This window comes from Protopterus annectens, chromosome 2.part0 (assembly GCF_019279795.1).
Source record: "Protopterus annectens isolate FY-2018-M chromosome 2.part0, PAN1.0, whole genome shotgun sequence".
Taxonomy (NCBI): Eukaryota; Metazoa; Chordata; order Ceratodontiformes; family Protopteridae; genus Protopterus; species Protopterus annectens.
Genome location: NC_056728.1, coordinates 8599251 through 8619781, shown reverse-complemented (window position 1 = coordinate 8619781; position 20531 = coordinate 8599251).

The following is a 20531-nucleotide window of genomic DNA, read 5'->3' as shown; positions in this document are numbered from 1 at the left end:
ACTGCAGGGTAAGTGCTACCTAGCTTATATGTCCTATAATGACCTTGTTCTATATGACCTTCTACATGTTGACAAAAGGTGTAACATTACCATCACCTTTGCTAAATACCTAAACTTTCACCATTACATAAATAGAACCTGTTGGTGGGATAGATACCTCGATCAGAAAAATGCTCTTCTCTGGAACAGACTCTCCTTTATATTAAACAAAGGAGCTCTCTAACCCTCTTAAAGCCCAACCTAGATGAATGCATGGGTAACCATAAATATACCCACAGGTCTGACCCTACAGTCCCTTATGGAAGGGGGTAATATGTAGTGTGTACTGCTTTGTTTAGGATTCTAAATGATCCATTCAGATCAACTGCCTAGAAATAACATATGAATCTATGAACTTAAAATACCCCAGTTCTGTTTCCATCACCTAGACTACCAAGCTTGGGATGCTGTACTTAAGCTAGCTTATGTGAAATGCAGAAGTCTCAATGTTCTGCACTTTTGATGTCTTCCTCCATTGTGAATGTTTTGCCTGCTTTTTCGTTGTTTTCTTTGTCATATTATTCTGTTTGCTGCTGTTTAGATGTTTTCCTGATTATGTCTGATCAGATCTTTATATTGTAAAAATAAACCATCTGGTTTTAAATTTATCCTTCAGCTACACAACTGCCATTAGTTTAAACAATAGTCAAATGAGTAGGGGTATGCAATCTATTAAAGGAGGACAGTGACCTTTGACCCAGATAAAAGTAAATCATTTTCTTTGTAAAGAATTATATCATTTAAGACAAGTCATCAGTGCTCATTGTATTATTTTGCTTTGCTTTCAGTCTTAAACCACAAAATATGTATTTGTGAAATGAAAGTAAAAAATTATTCTATTGTGGTGTTTGTGCGTGTCTCTCAGAAAGTTTAACTAAAGTGATTGCACTCTGCCTACTAATTTGTTCCAAGTTTTATTGTAATGTATGTGGTAATACTTCAGAATAGATGGCAGTGATAGAATATTTGTATGAAATTGATCTTTCATAGTTTTATAGTTTGGTTATACTGAGTTAAGGTTGAAGACCATTAATCTGCATGTTCCACATTTCCAGAGTACATATTGCTTCCAAACAGTCTAATGACTTCTTAAAATGCATCAAGTGTGGAAGAGAATATTATGTATAGTGATAACCTATTCCAAGATCTCAGTAATATCTGTGTTATAAATTTGGCCCTGGTAGCAGTTTTACATTTTTGAATCAGAAATGTATAATCTCTTTGTTTGGATTATTTATAAGATGGTAACATTTTAATGTTTAACAGTAACCTGCATTTTTCATTATGCAGTGCATGATATGCTAGAAATAAACTTCCAAATAACCAACAATATGTTATGGAATATAATTTAAGGTTCTTCATAGATTCTTCATAACATAAATTTTGTCATCCAGTAATTCATTTGGTGAACTTATTTTGAGTATTTTCCAGTAATGTTGGATCTCCTTTGGAATATGAACAGAATAAGGAGTTATGTTCAATAACTGGTCTTACATAGCTTGTAAATAGATCAACTAGAACCTTTCTGATCTAGTGCCAAAAGTTTTAATAGTAGTCCCATGGCTAACATCGTCTTTAACTTGATCGTACAAGCACTATTCTTGAAGTCCAGATTATGTGTTATGCAGGTAACTAGGTCACTATATTCAAAAATCTCATTAATAATATCTTTACTTAGGTTGAATTACTGTACAGATTTGGATGAACAAAAGTACAAAACATCACTCTTTTTGGTATTTATATCTGAACTATTATCTTCAACCATTTACATATCTCCAGGACATATGAACTGAATTTAATGTGATCAGTGGCACTTGTTAAAAATGCACTTATTTTAATGTTCTCTGCATAGTTGGACACCCAGTACATATTTCTGTTATTAGGTAAAAAAAAAAGAAAATACAAAATTGAACAGTAATAGGTCTGATACAGAACTGGGGGACTTCAGAACAGATTTCTGACCAAATGTAATAATAACCATTCAATTAATAACATACAGGTTAACATTCTGGGTGATCAGGGAGTTGATTAATACTGTCAAAAGCTTTTGATAAATCCAAATGGACAACTCCAACACTGATGCCATTTCCAAAAGCTTCAATAACATTATTGTAAAATCAGACAAGATTAGTAAATGTAGAACATGTACTCATAAAACCATGCTGTTTAGTGTTGATTAAATTAATTCCTTTCCCCTCATATATAACAACTAATATGCACTTTGTGAAACATTCTATTAATATTGAAGTTGGACTAATGGGACAATAATTGGTGATCACATCATAAGATCTTTTTTACATATGGGCAGCTATAAGGAACAACAGTGATTTTTAATAGTAGAATAAATAACATAGCTACTGTTTTAATTAATTGAACTTTTGTTATATATGATGCAACCTAATATTAAATCCATGCCCTTTGAGCTGTTGATTTTAATCTTAGATACATTTTTTTAACCATTTCTTCCTCTCAAGTATGAGACATACACTTTGAGAAATATCAAAAGTTAAAGATTCACCACTTGAAATCTTCTTTTATGATACATGTGTAGCAAAATAATGAATCAGAATTTCTGTAAATTTGATGCTTTAACTAATAAGGACGCGCTCATGAGAAATCGGACCCACTCTGTTGGTAACCTTTTGTACTGTTGACATAGCTGTAACACGTCTTGTGGTCTAGACACTTTATCAATGAGTCCTCATATGCAGTCTTAGTTGTTTTAATTAGACTCTTTAATTCTCCACATATTTTATTTAATTGCTTGCTTAGTACACCCTGTTTATATAACAGGATAGACTCCAGCATCTATATAAATAAGTTGAATGGAACGATGAAATCCATTAGATGCTGTATGTCTCCTAATAGGCGGATTATAAATGGTGGTGATAAAAGTAAGTTTGTTGTTAAACAACAACCAAAGGTGATTCATCACAAAGCTAAAAATATTACATGAATGTCAACATATAGTATTTTAAGAATGTTCGAGCAAACAATGTGTGATAGTCAGTTGTTGGGCTGTAATATGACAAACATTTGTTTACCTGAATACTGATCTCCAAATTTAAAGATTTTGTAGTTATCAGTTCTGTAACTGAATGGTCAACATCTGGGTTATGCACCAATACTAAAAAAGGAGAGTCAGTTGATTTGCCAAACAGAGATCACATTTTCTTGGAGGCTATATACACTCAGAATTAGTATACTCATGCTTGGAGTATGGGAGCAAACTCCCCACAATACCTAGGGACATTTTTGACATCACAGTAGTTAGTGGAATTTATTTTCTCTGAATAAGTTTCAGGGAATTTGATTTCATTAAACTGTATTTCTTAAAATTGTACCAATGTCATATGTGATAAAGCTGGTACATTTCAATGCACTTTTTTGATCTGCCACCTTATAAACAAATGTCATTATTTTATTTACCCATTTACCAAGGTGACTTATTATGACAATAAGTTCTGCAGTTCTTACAATGAGTGTTTACTGTATATAATGATGTACATGGGTACTTTTCACATAGCAAAGAGAAAAAATGGTATACAAAATGCTGTTTAATGCACTGATACTATGAATGTGTATTTGTACAGAATAAGGAGCTGATTTGTAAGAATTAGGCAGAAATAATGGACAGACGGCATGTAAGTCGGATATAAGTAGTGCAAATGTGTGTAGAACAGACTGTGCTAAAGGATTTGTACTTCAAAGTTAAAACAGTAATGCTCCCATGTAGATCCTTAGTAAAATAAAGCTTAACTTTAAACCAAATGGCATTTGCAAAAGAAAATCAGATCTACATTCACATCATCTTTCTTGAATGAATTCCATATTACAAAGTTAATATGTTTAAGGAAAACAATTACTCATCTTGTTATGGGCAGATGATGGATGAGTCAGAACAGCAACAGCTGAGGGAAGAAAGGTCTGAGTGATGCAAAATGAATATAAACAAGACAATCAGGAAGAATGTTATTAGCACCACGTATGCCTACACAATCATCTCCACAATCATTTATGAAATTATGTAATAAAATAGGTCTTGTCAGTCTTTTTAGATGATTCAGTATGCAGCAGTATAAAACTGAATCCAAATATATAATGCCAAGGTTGTTTCTTTATCAGGATTGAATGAAAAAAATGTGTGCATTTCTAAAAGTCTGCAATGAAAGACAAGTTTATCAGTGGATAAAGTACAGGCAAACAATGCGTGGAATGTATATAAAAAAGGATTTATCCACAAACTGAGTGCTTAATTAGCTGAAGTAATAACACAGACTCAGTAATACTCACATTAAGTGTTATGTGTTTTTATTTTAGCAGTAAATCGTGACAGGATTTTGGGTCTTTTCACATCTTATATGATGCTATCATTAGGTAAAGCCAGGTTATTTAACCATACGAGTTGGACATACCTTTCCTAAAACCATTACCATAGTGTACTTTATTATAATTATAAAATGGGCTCATAATTTAACAATGTTGTATTACTTTGTCATACATGAGATTTTTCTCCTGTAGGCTTTTCCAAGTTTTGTGACATGTTTTGATCATTGGAGTTATAAAGTTTTCCAACCTCTTTATGTATTAATTTACTAACCAAACAAATTCATTAACAAACTTCATCTGTTGAGAATATACATGCCTGATTTCAGATGTGACCCTGAATGATGACAGAACATGAAATGATACAGCAAAAGAAGAAATGCAGACGTGATCATCACGCAGAAAGTAACAAATGGACAGTGAAACATAACAGCAGTAGTAAGGAGAATATGAAGCAAAATAAGCCAAAAAATAGTCTGGAAAGATAAAATGTTGGGCAAAATGATTCTTAAACTGCAATAACATTTAGGATAATCAAATAACACAAAAGCTGTGGATCCATTTATGGCAGAGATGAATAAGGAGTACACAGCATGGAAGCATTAACAGTTAAGAAAAATGTGTCTTTTTTCTAAAAAAAATAACAGTTGTTTCAGATGAGAATAAAAATTCAATTGACAAGGAAAGTTAAAATACTGGAATTATAATTTAATAGTCAGTGACAGTCATATCTGAAATGTAAGAAACAAAAATACAGGTTTACATGAAACTGAAATGAGAGACAAAGAGAAGCATTATTTAAATTCAAGGTATGTATACTATAGGGAATAGTCTACACACACACACACACACACACACACACACACACACACACACACACACACATATATACTACAAACAACAGAAATGTGATACACAATGCAAGCTATTTCATGGACAGAAAGTAAGACTGAATGCAAAAACAAGAGTCTTAGTAACTGGAGACTCTAAAACTGAGAGAATTAAGAGCCTTGGGAAGGGTGATTAGAGTAATTATTTTTATTTATTTATTTATTTTACATTTGTTAACTGGGCTAGTCTAGCTGGATAAATTTCCATTTTCAGTAGAGGCCCGGGGAGAAAAGCTCCGATAGTAGCACACAGAATATACAAACAATATATACACAGTGTAAAAAAGATAAAATATATGAACGTAATAATAAAGAGAAGTATTACACTAAACAGTGTCAGACAGTATAAGACAAGTCAATATACAGTATAATACATAGGTAAATAACAGTACAACAGGTTGTTTTAGGAATGATATTTACAGTACTGCCCTTACAGGGATATGCAGCAGACTTTAGGAAGAAAAAAGTGAGAAATGTAGACGAGAAGTAGTGAATCAAAGGATTAATCAGGATTACTGCAGGGGCATAACCAATGGATGTTCAGGTGATTTTTTAGGTTTTGTTTAAAGAGAGGCAGAAAGTAAGCAGGAAGTAAGGTTAGTTCTGTAGGTAAAAGGTTCCAGTTTTTACCTACAGCATTAGAGAACAAGGAATCCCCTGCTGTGTTGTTGGACTTTGTTATAGTGGATATGATTAGATAACAGAGAAAGCACTATCTGAATTTAAAGTAAATAATACTTTGGCAGAATTAAGCAGGATAATTATAAATGGTGAGCACATACTATGGCTTACATAGGCAGAAATAATCTGTCAGACAATGCAGTGGCTTGCTTGGCCATGAAGTTAACTAAAAATGTCAAAAAGAAGCCTGAATTTGATGTTTTCTAAATACTTACATGTACCTTCAGAAAATACAAAAAGAAAATAAATGTTTAGATAAAAAAATGAATGGCTTAAACAAAGGACTACTAAGACAGGAACTGGACTTGCACAGAGGTGAGATGTGGCAAAATTAACAATTTCCTGTAAAAAAACAAATTTACCACAATACTAACAACACATCTTTACTTAAAGATAGCGTGTAAAAAACTGTAGTCAATATAATGTTTTTAATTTAATTTATTTATTGCATTTTCAATTACTAACCTTCAAACTAGATATGAAAATGAATAGCAGATTATTTAAAAAAGATAGTGATTTATACTTAAAAATTGTATATGAAGATATAAATGATTCAATTCAAGTTGTAAGTGCATTAAGTGATGTGGAGGTTAATGGATGGTTCAGTTTTATAATGCAATCCAGGGAAATATGGCAGATGAATTACAAATAATGAACAGAGTAGCTATCAGTATTGCAAAAACCTGAGCTTGTAAAAAGAGGTAATCGGATATGAAGAATCCAGGTTACAGGCTATATAGAAATAACATAGGAAAAACAGAAGAGGACCAGCTACATGGATAACATGGTATCACCCGTGACATAACATCTATGAAGTGGCAGAACATGACTGATATTGATAAACATCTTGTGTTTGAAAATAAAATAAACACTCTAGGAGTTAAAAGTAGACAGAACCAGGCAATTGGTGGTGTTTGTTACTCTGAGTGGGCAACTGATACATCAAGGTGGAAGATGTAGCATGTGGATATAATAATATGTTGGAGAAATGTAAGTAGTGAAGTTGTCATTACAGGAGATTTAGTTCTGTTGTGTGATGACTGGAGATGCTTTATTTTGTGAGAAAGAATTTGAGTTGAATGGGCTTTTAGGTCATATAGGATTCAAATAGATGGCACATAACTATACCAGAAAGGATAACACATGAGGTTTGGTCATAACTAATGCACAGGGAGTTAGACATACAGATGCTATTATAATCTATTCCACTTTTAAAGTGATGGTTTGTGTAATGTATATTTGTGTAGTGTTTGTGGAATGCATGAATAAACTATTGTCTATTTGGATACTATTTTTTGAATGCATGTATAAAATTCTTTGTTTGTATATGTAAATACCAATTCAGATCACATCAAAGTTGTTCTACCAGTACAGGAGTCTTGACAATAAATTTCTGGAAACTGTAAGGAAGTATCAATATTTTCCAGAGGTTCAATTATCTCTGGAAAGATTCCCCCTGACCCAGAAACAGAACTTAATGAATTTCAAATTACTCTGAACAGGATAAGTAATCAATTCATATCCTACTATAGGTGACCTTCCATGTTCCCAGAGGATTAAAAAAAGATTTCTAACTGTACTCACTGAACTGACCACATCTAAAATACCTTTTGATTGGTGTTTTGGACTATCTGTCCATTAACTATACCACAAAGTTTGTGTAAGGCCTTAATAAATGAGAACTCTGTTGTACAAATAGTCAACCAGCCCATTAGAGATAAAGGTCTTCTAAATCTTTTCCTAACTAAGATTGCACTAACATCACACCTACCTGCACTACTGTTATATTTTCATTATTATACCTGGTCACATCTAATCACAAATCAGTAATCTTCTCCTTTAGGACATCTAAACCCATTGCAATGAGCACCACTGAATTCATTGACTTTAAAATGCCAAATCTATTAAAACTATAAGATGAGCTCTCCAAATTCAACTGCAGGATTTTCAACTCTCATTTAACCTCAGGTATGACATTCCAATTAATTTTACTCCCAACTCACAAATAATGTAAACCAAGCTGTTCCAAATAGAACCAAATATATTGAGAAACATAAAATTTAATCCACGTGGTGGAATGCCAGTATTTATTAGTTCTGTGAAAAAAGTAAATAATAAATAAAAAATAAGGCCTACAAAAAATCTAAATCGACCCATATTGAAGTCATTGTCAAAAAGATCACCAGAAATCTGACATTTACCAAAAGAAAGGCCAAAGTACAACACAGTTTAAAATTAGCATCTGAAGCCAAGTATATTTACAAATCCTTCTTTAACTACTTCAGACAATTAAGAAATAATGTTCAGCAATGTCCTGAATTAAATCATAATGATCCTAAAAATATTACTAATATACTTGCAAATATATTTACTGCCAGCTTCATACAAGAAGTCCAATATTGGGACAGCGGAGCCTAGATGGCTAACTGAGAGCAGTGAATTTTGAGAGCTCCATAAACTAGTATAATAATATAGGAAAATGTTATCATGTTCAAGTTTAAAACATGAGAAATCTATAGATAAACTACTAAACTACATAAATATCACTTTTGGTAGAGATATACAAAAATGTTTCTGTCAAGTAACTTGGAGATATATTGAGTCACTGAATATGAACAACTCAAGGAATTCTCATCCAGATGCTGCTTTGAAAAAAGAACTGCAGTTGATGACATCTACCTTACAGGAACTATCTTTGAAGATTGGTGGCTTTAAAAATGACTTAGAAAACCTCAAATTAAATTCTCAAAAACAGACTGATACTCTTAAGGAACTATTATAGCAATACCATACAACAATAACAAATATAGAGACATCTCTAAATGACATTGAAGGGAGACTCAAAGAGGAAGAATTCCAAAAAGAATTTTCTGCTTAAACAGAATACATGGCTGCTTAACAAAATAGATGACTTAGAAAACAGGGAAAGGAGAAACAACATAAGGATCTTTGGTATGCCTGAAAACACTGAAGGAGAAGACATTATTTCATTCTTAACAACCTGGATTCCTGAATGTTTAGACTTGAAAGAGGGACTTTCATTTGGGATTGAAAGGGCGCATAGAGCACTGAGGAAACTTGCTTCTAACTCAACAAATACTCCACCTAGATCCATAGTTATAAAATTTCTTTTATTTCTGGACAAGGAACTAATATTAAAATCTGCTTGGAGAAAATCACTCTTAAAATACAATCAAAGTCTGATAAGGTTTGACAATGATTATTCTTCCAGAATACTAGAACAAAGGAAAAATGTCTGGCCAATAATAAAACTGTTGAAACAAAACAACATTAAAGCACAGCTGGCCTTTCCAGACAAGATAAAATACTTTTTGCTTATGAGATGAGAACCTTTAATGACTTAGAAGAAGCTGCTATATTCATCAAAAACAACAACATAGTGTCTATCCCAGAAGAAATGGAATGGATGGTCCTTACTCTTAAAAGAATAAAAGAAAATCCTTGGACTGATGCTAGAAAGAAGAAACAAAAAACTGATTCCAAGATAGCTGCCCCAAAAATAACTCTTACAACTACATCTCTCAAAGTATCAACTGAAATGGTGCATCACTTGTAATCTGTTTTTATTTAAAAAAGGAGGGATTCTTAAACAACTGAGAAACAGTAATGATTTATTTAGAATGTTCAAAGAGTCCAATAATTCTTCACAAACAAAGGTAGGTCAAGATGGGTTACTATTTACATTATATATAAGCCAAACAAAGCAACATATAATACAAACATAGAAGTTTCTATTCCCCTACTTGAACTCAATGAATACTTATCTTGTTCATTTTCATTGATTTTACGTATAATAATTTAAGTAATTAATTAACTAATTCAACAAGGTACCATTCATCAGAGTTCAGACTGAAATGTAACAAATTAACATCATATATAATAATAGTAGCAGTAGAGTGCTGTCATGGAAACTAATGCCTTCTTCAGTTAAAGTATGATTTAGAAATGTCATGTATATCCTGGTTAAATAATAGTAGCAAGCTCTTAGTACAAATGTCATCGTTGTTTTGTCTAAATATGGTTTATATCAATTATGGCAGGCATCGCAGCTACGAGTGCTGTTTGATCGATCCTGATATGGTATGTGTGGATGCAACTGTGTCTGGCAGCTAGTACAAATATCATTATTATTCTGTCTAAACATAGTTAATATCAATTATGGCAGGTATCATAGCTTCAAGTGCTGTTTGATCAATCCTGATATGATGTGCGTGGATGCAGCCATGTCTGGCAGCTAGTACAAATGTCATTGTTATTCTGTCTAAACATAATTGGTGTTGTTTGTGGCAGGTATCATGGCTTCAGGTGCTGTTTGATTGGACCTGGCATGGTGTATGTGGATGCAGCTGTGTCTGGCGCCTGTTGTGTGTTGCTGTTTTTGTCTCTGGGAGGCTGTGGGTTGTGATGTGTGATCAAGGTTTGCTGGTGCTTGTGTATTGGGAGGAGATATTTGGTGTTTTGGCCTGGATCCAGGGGAAGGGGGTGGATGGAGCTGTGATTTGGGATATTTTGGTGTAGAATGGTTTGTTTGTGCATCTGCTGAGTGGGGGGTGGGAGGGCTGTAGGAGTGTGTTGTCTCTTGTTGTGGCGGCTTGTTGGGAGGTTTTTTTTTTTGGTCTGTTTGCTCTCTGTTCTTTTCCTGTCTGCTGCCTCGTGGAAAGGGAGGGAATTTAGGCTTGAACTTGCAGTGAAGTGAAGCTTTGCTTCAGGTACATTGCGAGCCTCTGACACATTAGCAGAAGCAGATGTTCTCAGGTTGCTATGGTAATGGAGACAGAGTGACGATAATGCTTAACGGCTGTGAGGAGCCTCTGAGATGATTCTTGGCAATGACATTTTTGGTTTAAAAAAAAATATTTAAATATTTAGAATAAAAGGGCTGTTTTAAACCACATGTACACACATTTATGGTCTCTCAACACTCTGTTTACTTCATTAAGTTGATTCTTGATAAAAAAATACACACACACAATAGTTATGTAATGTATGATTTTAGTAAATCTAGACATAAAATATATAATCGTCATATAAGATGAAGCAGTCTGCTGAATTTAGATATTAAAGACAGGATTTCATAACATGGGCTTGTGTATAATAATACTACTGTCTTAACTTGTCATAAATGACATACACTACATTGAACATCAAGGGGAAGCATGATAAATTTCTTAAGTAAATATGCATAACAATACATATAATTGCATTAACATGAATTGTAGTTTTTGTAACCCATCTTGACCATATATCATATGTAAGTGGTTACCAAGGTAACTAATGTTTTTGCATGTCATCAAACTGACAAAGTTGTTCAAGAGAAACAATAGAAGCCTGAACTTGAAATTTCACAGAATGTAACAATCATATTCTGAACAAATAGTATTAAATTGATAACAGACAGTTTAATAACATGGGCTTGAGTATAATAACGCTACTATTTCAACTTGTCATAAATGACATGGACTATATTGAACATCAAGAGGAAGCATGATGAATTTCTCATATAGGTAAATGTGCATAACAAGTCATATAATTGCTTTAACTTGAATTCTGGTTTTGTAACACATCTTGACCATACATAATGCTTAAGCTGTTACCAAGGTAACTGATGTTTTATACATGACATCAAACTGACAAAGTTGTTCAAGGGAAACAATACAAGCCTGAACTAGGAATGTCACAGAATGTAACAATCACATTCTGAACAAATAGTATTAAATTGACAATAATCACTCAGTTTAATCTTTGCTGATTATACAAAATAGAATGCCTCCATTTAAATCTAAAAATTTTCAGTATATTCCATAAAATGGCAATTTATGAACATGGAAATGGAACTTGTAATCATTAATCACAATAAGTGAATTTATTGTTTTTATCCTATAATTTCGCTCATTTTATAATAAGAAATGATGGATATGAAAATCCTTATTTGTAGGAAATGGAGGGAAGAGGGATGCACTGATAATTAAAATGCACTAACTTTCATCAATGTTTACATAAAACAAACTTGATGCTTTAAGTAAGTTAGCAACAAACAAAGTGATTACTTAAATGCTGGTAAACAATGAAATATAACTTCTGATGTATCCAGTAAAATACATTGTATTCTAAACATTAGGTATACATATTATTACCATCTATTTATATTTATATAAATATTTATATAAATATAGATATAGATATATATATAAATATCTATTTATATTAAGTAATACGTTTTGAAAGACTTCATCAATAAGGGTGAATATGTTAAATAACCATGTGCTGTAATCTTTTACTGAGGTTTTATATATGATATATCCAACTTTACAATGATTGAATTGTTTGTCATCTGTCTTTCATGCAAATATTAATTGCTTGTACAATAAGTAGACATTTATATTGTACTAGAATTCTGTCTAATCTACAATAGTACTATATCTGTTCAAAAAATATAAATATTCCTTATTCCTATTACAAATATTCTCCATATAATTCAATTTATTGAGCTCAGATGTTCTGGATTGTCAAGGTATGAGTGATAATATGAGTGATTTAGGTATATCCTTCAAATTAGGAATGAATTTCATTCCATGGCTAGTGCGGATCTTAGTTTTGTTAACATTTATTAATTTAAATTTGTTATTTCACAAAAACATTTTAGTATGCCTGACCAAAACATTACATTTATTGGTAAACACTCAAAGTAAAAAACTGATAATTTCCTTTAAAAGCTCAAACATATACTTTATAGTTATCAGAGGAAAATGTTTAATAGTCACAATAAAACAAAAAAAAATACATAGTCTAAATAACCTAAGATAGATTTAACTTTATTATCTTTAAATACCAATGGCTTAAACAATCCTAGCAAGAGATCAAATCTACTGAAACATTTAAAACTGAACAAAGCACAAATTGTCTTCCTTCAAGAAACTCATTTCAAAACAAATGACAATTATAAATGGAATCCTAAGGAATATATGATATTGGAGTAATCCACTTATAAGATAAAGACAAAAGGGGTAACAATTTTATGGAAAACAAATATGATCAATCCAGAAATCATTTATAAGTATGAAGATAAAGAAATCCTTATGGCATTAGTAATAGTTAAATATAACAGAATATGGACCCTAGCCAGTCTATACTGGCTCCCAAGCATTGGATCAGGAACTGTTAAAAACACTTGGATTTCATTTCCAATAATTATAAAGGCAACTTAATATTAGGAGGATATTTTAACTGTATATTTGATATTTCTGAAACTATAAATAAAAGACTGCTGTGTGCATCTGCTATATCAAAAGCTTTAAACACATGGGTAGAATCATTTCATCTTATAAATGCTTTCAGATTTAAAGAAGATAAATCTTTTTTGTTTTCCCATCAAGATCACAGATTTGGTACCCAAACTAGAATAGATAAAATATTTCCTGCCCATGACTTACACTCTAAAATCATTAATTTCTCAATCACTCCCTGCTCTTTTTCAGACCACAATTCATTGATACTAAAACTTCAAAATGGGTACAAACCATTAATCTTTAACTCCAGAATTCCAGCATATATAATTAAAATTAAAGAGTTCAAACCCTGGTTATTATCTGAATTACAGTTCTTCTTAGATATTAATTACACCACAGAGATAAATAAAATAATTATATGGGACTTATTAAAAGCTTACATATATGGCAGAACCCTAACTTGGTATAAAAAAATCAGAGAATGGGATTCTGAATTATTAGATCTACAATCCAAGCTTTTGTCAGTAAAAGCTGAAAAAAATCAAAATCATTTGGAGATGAAAAGGAAAGTAGAAGCATTAAACAATAAATACAACAACATTCTAACACATAAAACTAGTTTAGCTTTAGAAAAACTAAAAATTAATACCTTGGCCACTTCTCCCAAATATCTACATAATTTATCCACAAGAATCAAAATATAATCAAAAGGTAATAACATTAAAAGTATCTTCCATGAAAAGAAAGGGAAAAATGTTTCGGATATAGGTGACATTGTTGATGCCTATAGAAATAACTATATGGAACATTTCCAAAAAGAAAATATACATATTGATTAATTAAATCTAGATGAAAAATGTTCTGATATTAAAAAAAAACAGAAAAATTAAAACTAGATCTGCAAGCACCCATATCCTACAAAGAAATTACAGATGCAATAAAAGGGGGTACAAATAATAAAGCTCCAGGCACAGATGGCATAATTATGGAAATATATAAACATTTTCCTTCAAAGATACTATCCCTCTTTCATAAAACTCTATTAGAAATTCACTCACAAGCTTTAATACCACCCTCTTGGAGATATTCCTTAATCACACCAGTCCTAAAGGAAAACAAATCCCCAAACCTCTGTACCTCATATAGACCTATATCATTATTAAATAATGATTATAAGATATTTATGACAATATTAACAAACAGAATGAAAATACCACTATCCAAAACAATAAATAATGATCAAACTGGATTTATATATGAAAGACACACACACACACACACACACACACACACACACTCACACACACACACACATACACACACATGACAATATTAAAAGGATAATTTCTCTTACAGATTATATTAATAAAGAAAATAAAGAAACATTCATAATTGTCTTACATATAGAGAAAGCTTTTGATTCCCTAAATTGGGACTATTTATTATAAATTCTGGTGTTATTTGAATTTCTTCCTTCCTTTGTTCATCTACTAAAGAATATATATATATATATATATATACACACACAAATAATTTAGCATATGTTAAGCTAGGTCCTTTCACCTCTGAATCTATACATATATCAAAGGGTACTAAACAAGGATGTCCTATTTCACCGATTCTATTTGCTTTGGCTATTGAAATATTGGCAGATTCAATATGTAACAATACAAAAATCAAAGGAGTAGATGTTTATGAACAATACACTTCTAAAGTAATGTTCTTTGCTGAAGACATATTATTAACATTATCCAATACAAAAGAGACATTAAAAGAATTAGATATTTTAATTGACACATTTTACAGGACTTCAGGACTCCATTTCAATAAATCAAAATCAAAATTTATATTTTTAAATAAAAAAAAAAAAAGAATTGCAGATGAAGGGGAGTCACATTATAGGGAAACAAGAATCTACCTTAAAATATCTAGGAATTGAGTTATGCAAGGATAATGAATTAGTCTCAAAAAACTACAATAATATCATCAATACAATTAAAATCTCTGTGGAAAAGTGGAATAAAATAATATTAACATTTGAAGATAGACTGCAGTTAATAAACATAGTTTTACTACCCAATATTTTATATATAGCTTTGGCAATACAACTGTTACCAGAAAGGAATAGTCTTAGGATGCTTAGGATTTCCCTCTCTCTTCCCCCCTTGGCTGACCTGGTGTTACTTAGTGTAAGTTTCTTCATAGTATGGATCTTTTACTGTTTTTTGTGTAACTGAATGACCTGCTGTTAAATTCTGATTCTGCACAGACTGCTCTATTTTTTTTTCAGAGGCTCTATAAGTAGCTAGTGACTTTACTGAATTTCTGTGGTAATATTTGTGTTTAAACTGAACCTGTACCTAGATAAAGTGTATAATCAGAGCTCCTCCTTGCTGCATGTGTTTTTTAATATTTAAATTACACACACACATTGAAGAAGTGCTTTTATGACTTGAATAACTTGGGCTAGCTATACCTGAAGTGTTTTTACTGGCAATTTTCCAGTTGTACAATTGTGAACAATTGATTTAGTTTTTCTGGTATATCTTTAAAATCTGGCAAGTGTTTATTTACTGCATTGCTCTCTTGCTTAGGTTTCTTAGCTATAAATGTTAGTTAATTCTAAAGTATGCTACTTTACCCCCCCACCAAACCTTTCTGAATGTATTATTATATAATAACTGCCTGTTGTTGCCTTCATGCTTACCCTAGAATCTCTGCTTTTCTCTTTTCCTAGTTGAACTCTACAGTTCCCTACAAAACGGTGTCTACAGGACTGCAATCAGTTTCTGTCAACATTTAAACAGAGTATGTTGCACACACAAAAAGCATTTGTTAAGCTTTCACTTACAGTGCTTTGTAATTAAGCAGGTCACCATATTGGTCAGCCATAGGACTCTTTGTTTCTACTTGAGTGGTTGCCTCCTTCCCCTGTAACTGAAGTAAATTGACTCTTACATTAAGAGCTGTAATACTTACCTTATAGCTTTAGGACACCTTAGGAAACCTTGTAAACTGCAATAGCCCCGCTACATTAGCCGTCACTACGCTCAGGCTCTCTTCACTCCCCTCCCTGCCCCCAATTTCCTCCTGCCCCCATTACCTCTACATTTATAGTACTATAGCCACTCCCCCACTTTCTAGATCCTATCTGTTTCATCTGGGATAATTCCACCCACCCCCATTCTACTACCTACATTTTAATAGCACCTATTAGCTTTCATCTGGCATTCTCCCATCCCCCTTCCAGTACTTTACCTCACCACTCTATCTTCTGGTGTTGCATCACCAGGTAAAACAGTTCCTTAACTCACTAGCTGAATCACAGATAATGATATACTCCTATTTACTACCCCTCTTGTTCACACCATACCTCCTTACCTTGCATGAAAACCAGTTTCTCACTGGATTTCAGGTCCCAAAAGGCCATACTATCACCCCAGCTGTAAATCCTTCCACCTTCAACCATACTTGCAGTACCAGATCCTATCCTACATTTTGTTCAGTCTATCAACATCTCAACCCCAGGCACATTAGCTCTAGATCCAAACACTACCACAAACTAATAAATTCCTGAAGTTCATCAGCAAGTATAGACTCAACCTAATACTTGGTGGTGATATTTACCCCAACCCTGGCCCACTCACTTCAGATACACATACCCCCTCTACTTGCAATCTAAGCTACAAACCTGCAATTAATAGGCCAACTAACTCTCTCCTAGTCTGTCATCTCAATATTAGAAGCATTAATAACAAGGTACATGAACTGCATGCACTTCTGGATGTCCACCCCCCTGAGATTCTCTGTTTATCTGAAACCTGGTTAAAACCTAACACTAAAGACAATGAAGTGTTACCACCTGGGTACAACATACACAGGCTGGATCGTGCTTCAAGGAAGGGGGGTGGGGTAGCTGTACTCTATAAATCTGAGTTGAATGCCACCATAGATGTAATACAACCACCTCAGATTAATAACTCAGAGATTCTTGCCACCAAATTGCAACTTAATAAAAATAAATGCATTAATATCATATGTATGTACATTCCCCCGGGTAACAATATATCTACATTTGAAGATATCCTGCACTGGCTATCATGTCACTATCCCCAAGAAACCCTACTACTTGGAGACTTAAACATAGACTGGGGCACCTGTTCCTCAGAATCCCCAACCACCCATATTAACCTGCATGCATTTACACAAATCATATCCACCCTACCAGGATAGGTAAACCCAAACAAAAAGAAAGTATACTTGACTGGGTATTCATAAATAGTCACCCCCAACTGTACACCTCTGGTACCCTCCTTAATGGCCTAAGCGATCACCTTCTCACATATGTAATTAAGCACAAAACCATTAATTCCCAACAACCCTTACTCAGAAAGGTTAGAAACAATAAAAACTTTGACCCTGCCAAATTCCAACAAGAACTAAATTCATGTAATTGGTCTATTCTAAAACACCTCCCCTTAGAGGAAGCAGTAGCATACTTTAACAACAAATTCCTTGAGATCCTTGATTTGCATGTACCTGTTTGTTCAAAGAGAACCAAGGCAAAAACTGCGCCATGGCTTTCTATAGAGTCTAAACTCAAAATTACCCTTAGAAACAAAGCATGGGCTTTATGGCGTTCTTCTAAAGACCCTCAATATCACATTAAATACAGGCAATCCAGGAACGAAACCAAAAAATCAATTTTACAAGACAAAAAACAATACTACTGTAATTTACAGACAGTAAATCAAAATAACCCTCAGAAGTTTTGGGCAGGTTTAAATAATCTACTACATCCTGGACAAACTTCAACCCCAATCCCTGCTGCTACTATTGATAAAACCCCTGAAGATATTTCTGATAGTTTTAACCAATTCTTTACTGAGACAATTCAAGCCCTAGCTAGCCAACTACCTCCTAGCTCCCCTGGTCCTGAACGTAGCACCACTAGAAACCTACTCGCGTTCAGTTTCCAACCAGTCGCCACTTCACTTATCCGTACCTTGATCAAAAAATTAAAACCCACTACACTTTCTGCTGATCAACTCCCTGCCGAGTACCTACAAAAATCAGCTAATGCTATTGCTTATCCCATCTCAATACTAATCAATCGAACCATAGTAGAAGCTAAAATTCCCACCATCTGGAAAATATCCTATGTAATCCCACTTCACAAAGGAGGCAGCTCTACTGAATTCTCCAATTATAGGCCAATAGCTATACTCTCTCCTCTTGAAAAGATTATGGAAAAATGTATTCATAGACAACTCATGCACCACCTAATCCAGAATCGCCTTATGGCAGACACTCAGCATGGCTTCTGTCCTCATCACAGCACTACTTCAGCCCTCCTAGCCTTTACCAACACCATAAACCATAATCACAACAATAATTATATATCCTCAGCCCTCTTTTTGGATCTTTCCAAGGCATTCGATATGGTTGATCACCAACTTTTAATCCACACCCTGCAAACATTCTGTCTAGATACTTGAGCCCTCCAATGGTTTCAATCTGAATGGTCGACAGCAGGCTGTCCTCTGGCAGAACAAACTCTCTAGCCTTCTGCCTAACACCCTTGGAGTACCAGAAGGCTCTATACTAGGGCCCTTGCTGTTCTCCATCTTCAATAACGACCTTTATACTGTCATCCCAAAAGTCAGCTGTATCCAATATGCTGATGACTCTACTCTGATTTGCTCAGCCACATCTCCAGTAGAGTTATGGTCAGCTACCCAGACCACCTTTAATACAATAGAAAACTGGCTTTCTGAACATTGTCTGATCCTAAATCCCAAAAAATTAAAATGCTGTTATTTTCACCAACACGTAGGTCTACTGCTTTCACCTTTACCATAAAGTCAAATGATGGCACAATAATCTCCCCTGACCCATCTACAAAACTATTAGGTGTCATCATAGACAATAATCTAAAATTTGACCTACCTGTTAACCAAACTATCAAAACCATCAATAAAAAACTAGGGTCACTTTACAGAATAAAAGCCTTCCTAACCCCTCCAGCTAAAATTGTCATAGCTCGCTCTCACCTTCTTTCAACCCTTCTGTATGCATCCCCTCTAGTCCTTAAACTCTCAATTTGCTACAACCACATTGTCAGGTTTGCCACTGGGCTGCCTTTTAGGACACATCATTGCATCAATCTAAATCAGGTTGGGTGGCTTGAACTACCCAGCCTAATCTAGTATAACCAACTGATTATGGCCCAAAAAATCCTCTATAATCCGGAGAATACTCCTGCACTTAAAAATATTATCACCCCCCTATAACAATCCTAGACCGCTTCGATCCTCTAACAAACTACTAATTCAGACTAGCAAAATTAATAACACAGCCGGTGATTCTCTCTTTGCAAACTCTGTAAGTAGATCCTGGAACTCTCTTCCAGCTGATATTACATTACTTTTCACCTTAGGTCAATTTAAAACTAGACTCAAACAACATTTGTCACTTAACTGGCTATGTCAATGTATCAAGCCTGGCTAACTCTCTCTAGAATGTGTAAAAATGTGTTAACCAGTTTTCTGTGGAATTTAATTTAATCCTGACTTGTGCTCAGGATTAACTGTAACCTGTGGAACTTGTTTAACTTGCTTACTTATGTAAATAGTCTGTTTGTAATATGTAAGGCTGGTATTATGTAATGCTGTATCTGCTTGCCCTTGGAGCTTTTCTCCCCGGGCCTCCGCTGAAAATGGACATGCATCCAGTTGGACTATCCCGGTCAACAAATGTAAAATAAAATAAAAATAAAATAAAATTCTCAAAGAAATAAACTCATGCCTAATAATGTTTTTATGGTTTCCCAAAAGAAACAGAATAGCTTTAATACATGATATCAGACCATGGAAACAGTGAGGATTAAACTTTCCTGATATAGAAACATATATAAAAGTATCAATATCTAAAACAATCTCAGATTGGATAAGTCCAAATTATTCTGCAAATTGGAAAGAATTACTAACTGTTATATCAATAAATTAATTTGATTTACAAAAAAAATGTCAAATAACAGATAAAAACAATTTGCCATGGTACATATTATGTATTAGTATGCAATATAGCATAACCAAGACCACTAAAACTTGTATGTTTTATTATTACATTGACTCATTTAGGAAAATTGTTAATGCAAATATAGATTTAAAAATCTGGTTTGATGTTTTAACACCATTCATAGTTACAAAGAGATATATATATAAAATATACAGAGAAATAATTAATTCCTGGGAATAGAAAGGATTTGTTTGCTGTTTTCAATGTATCAAAGAACTAAATGTTCTGGATATGCAAACAATAGAAACAACATACAAAGTTCCATAAC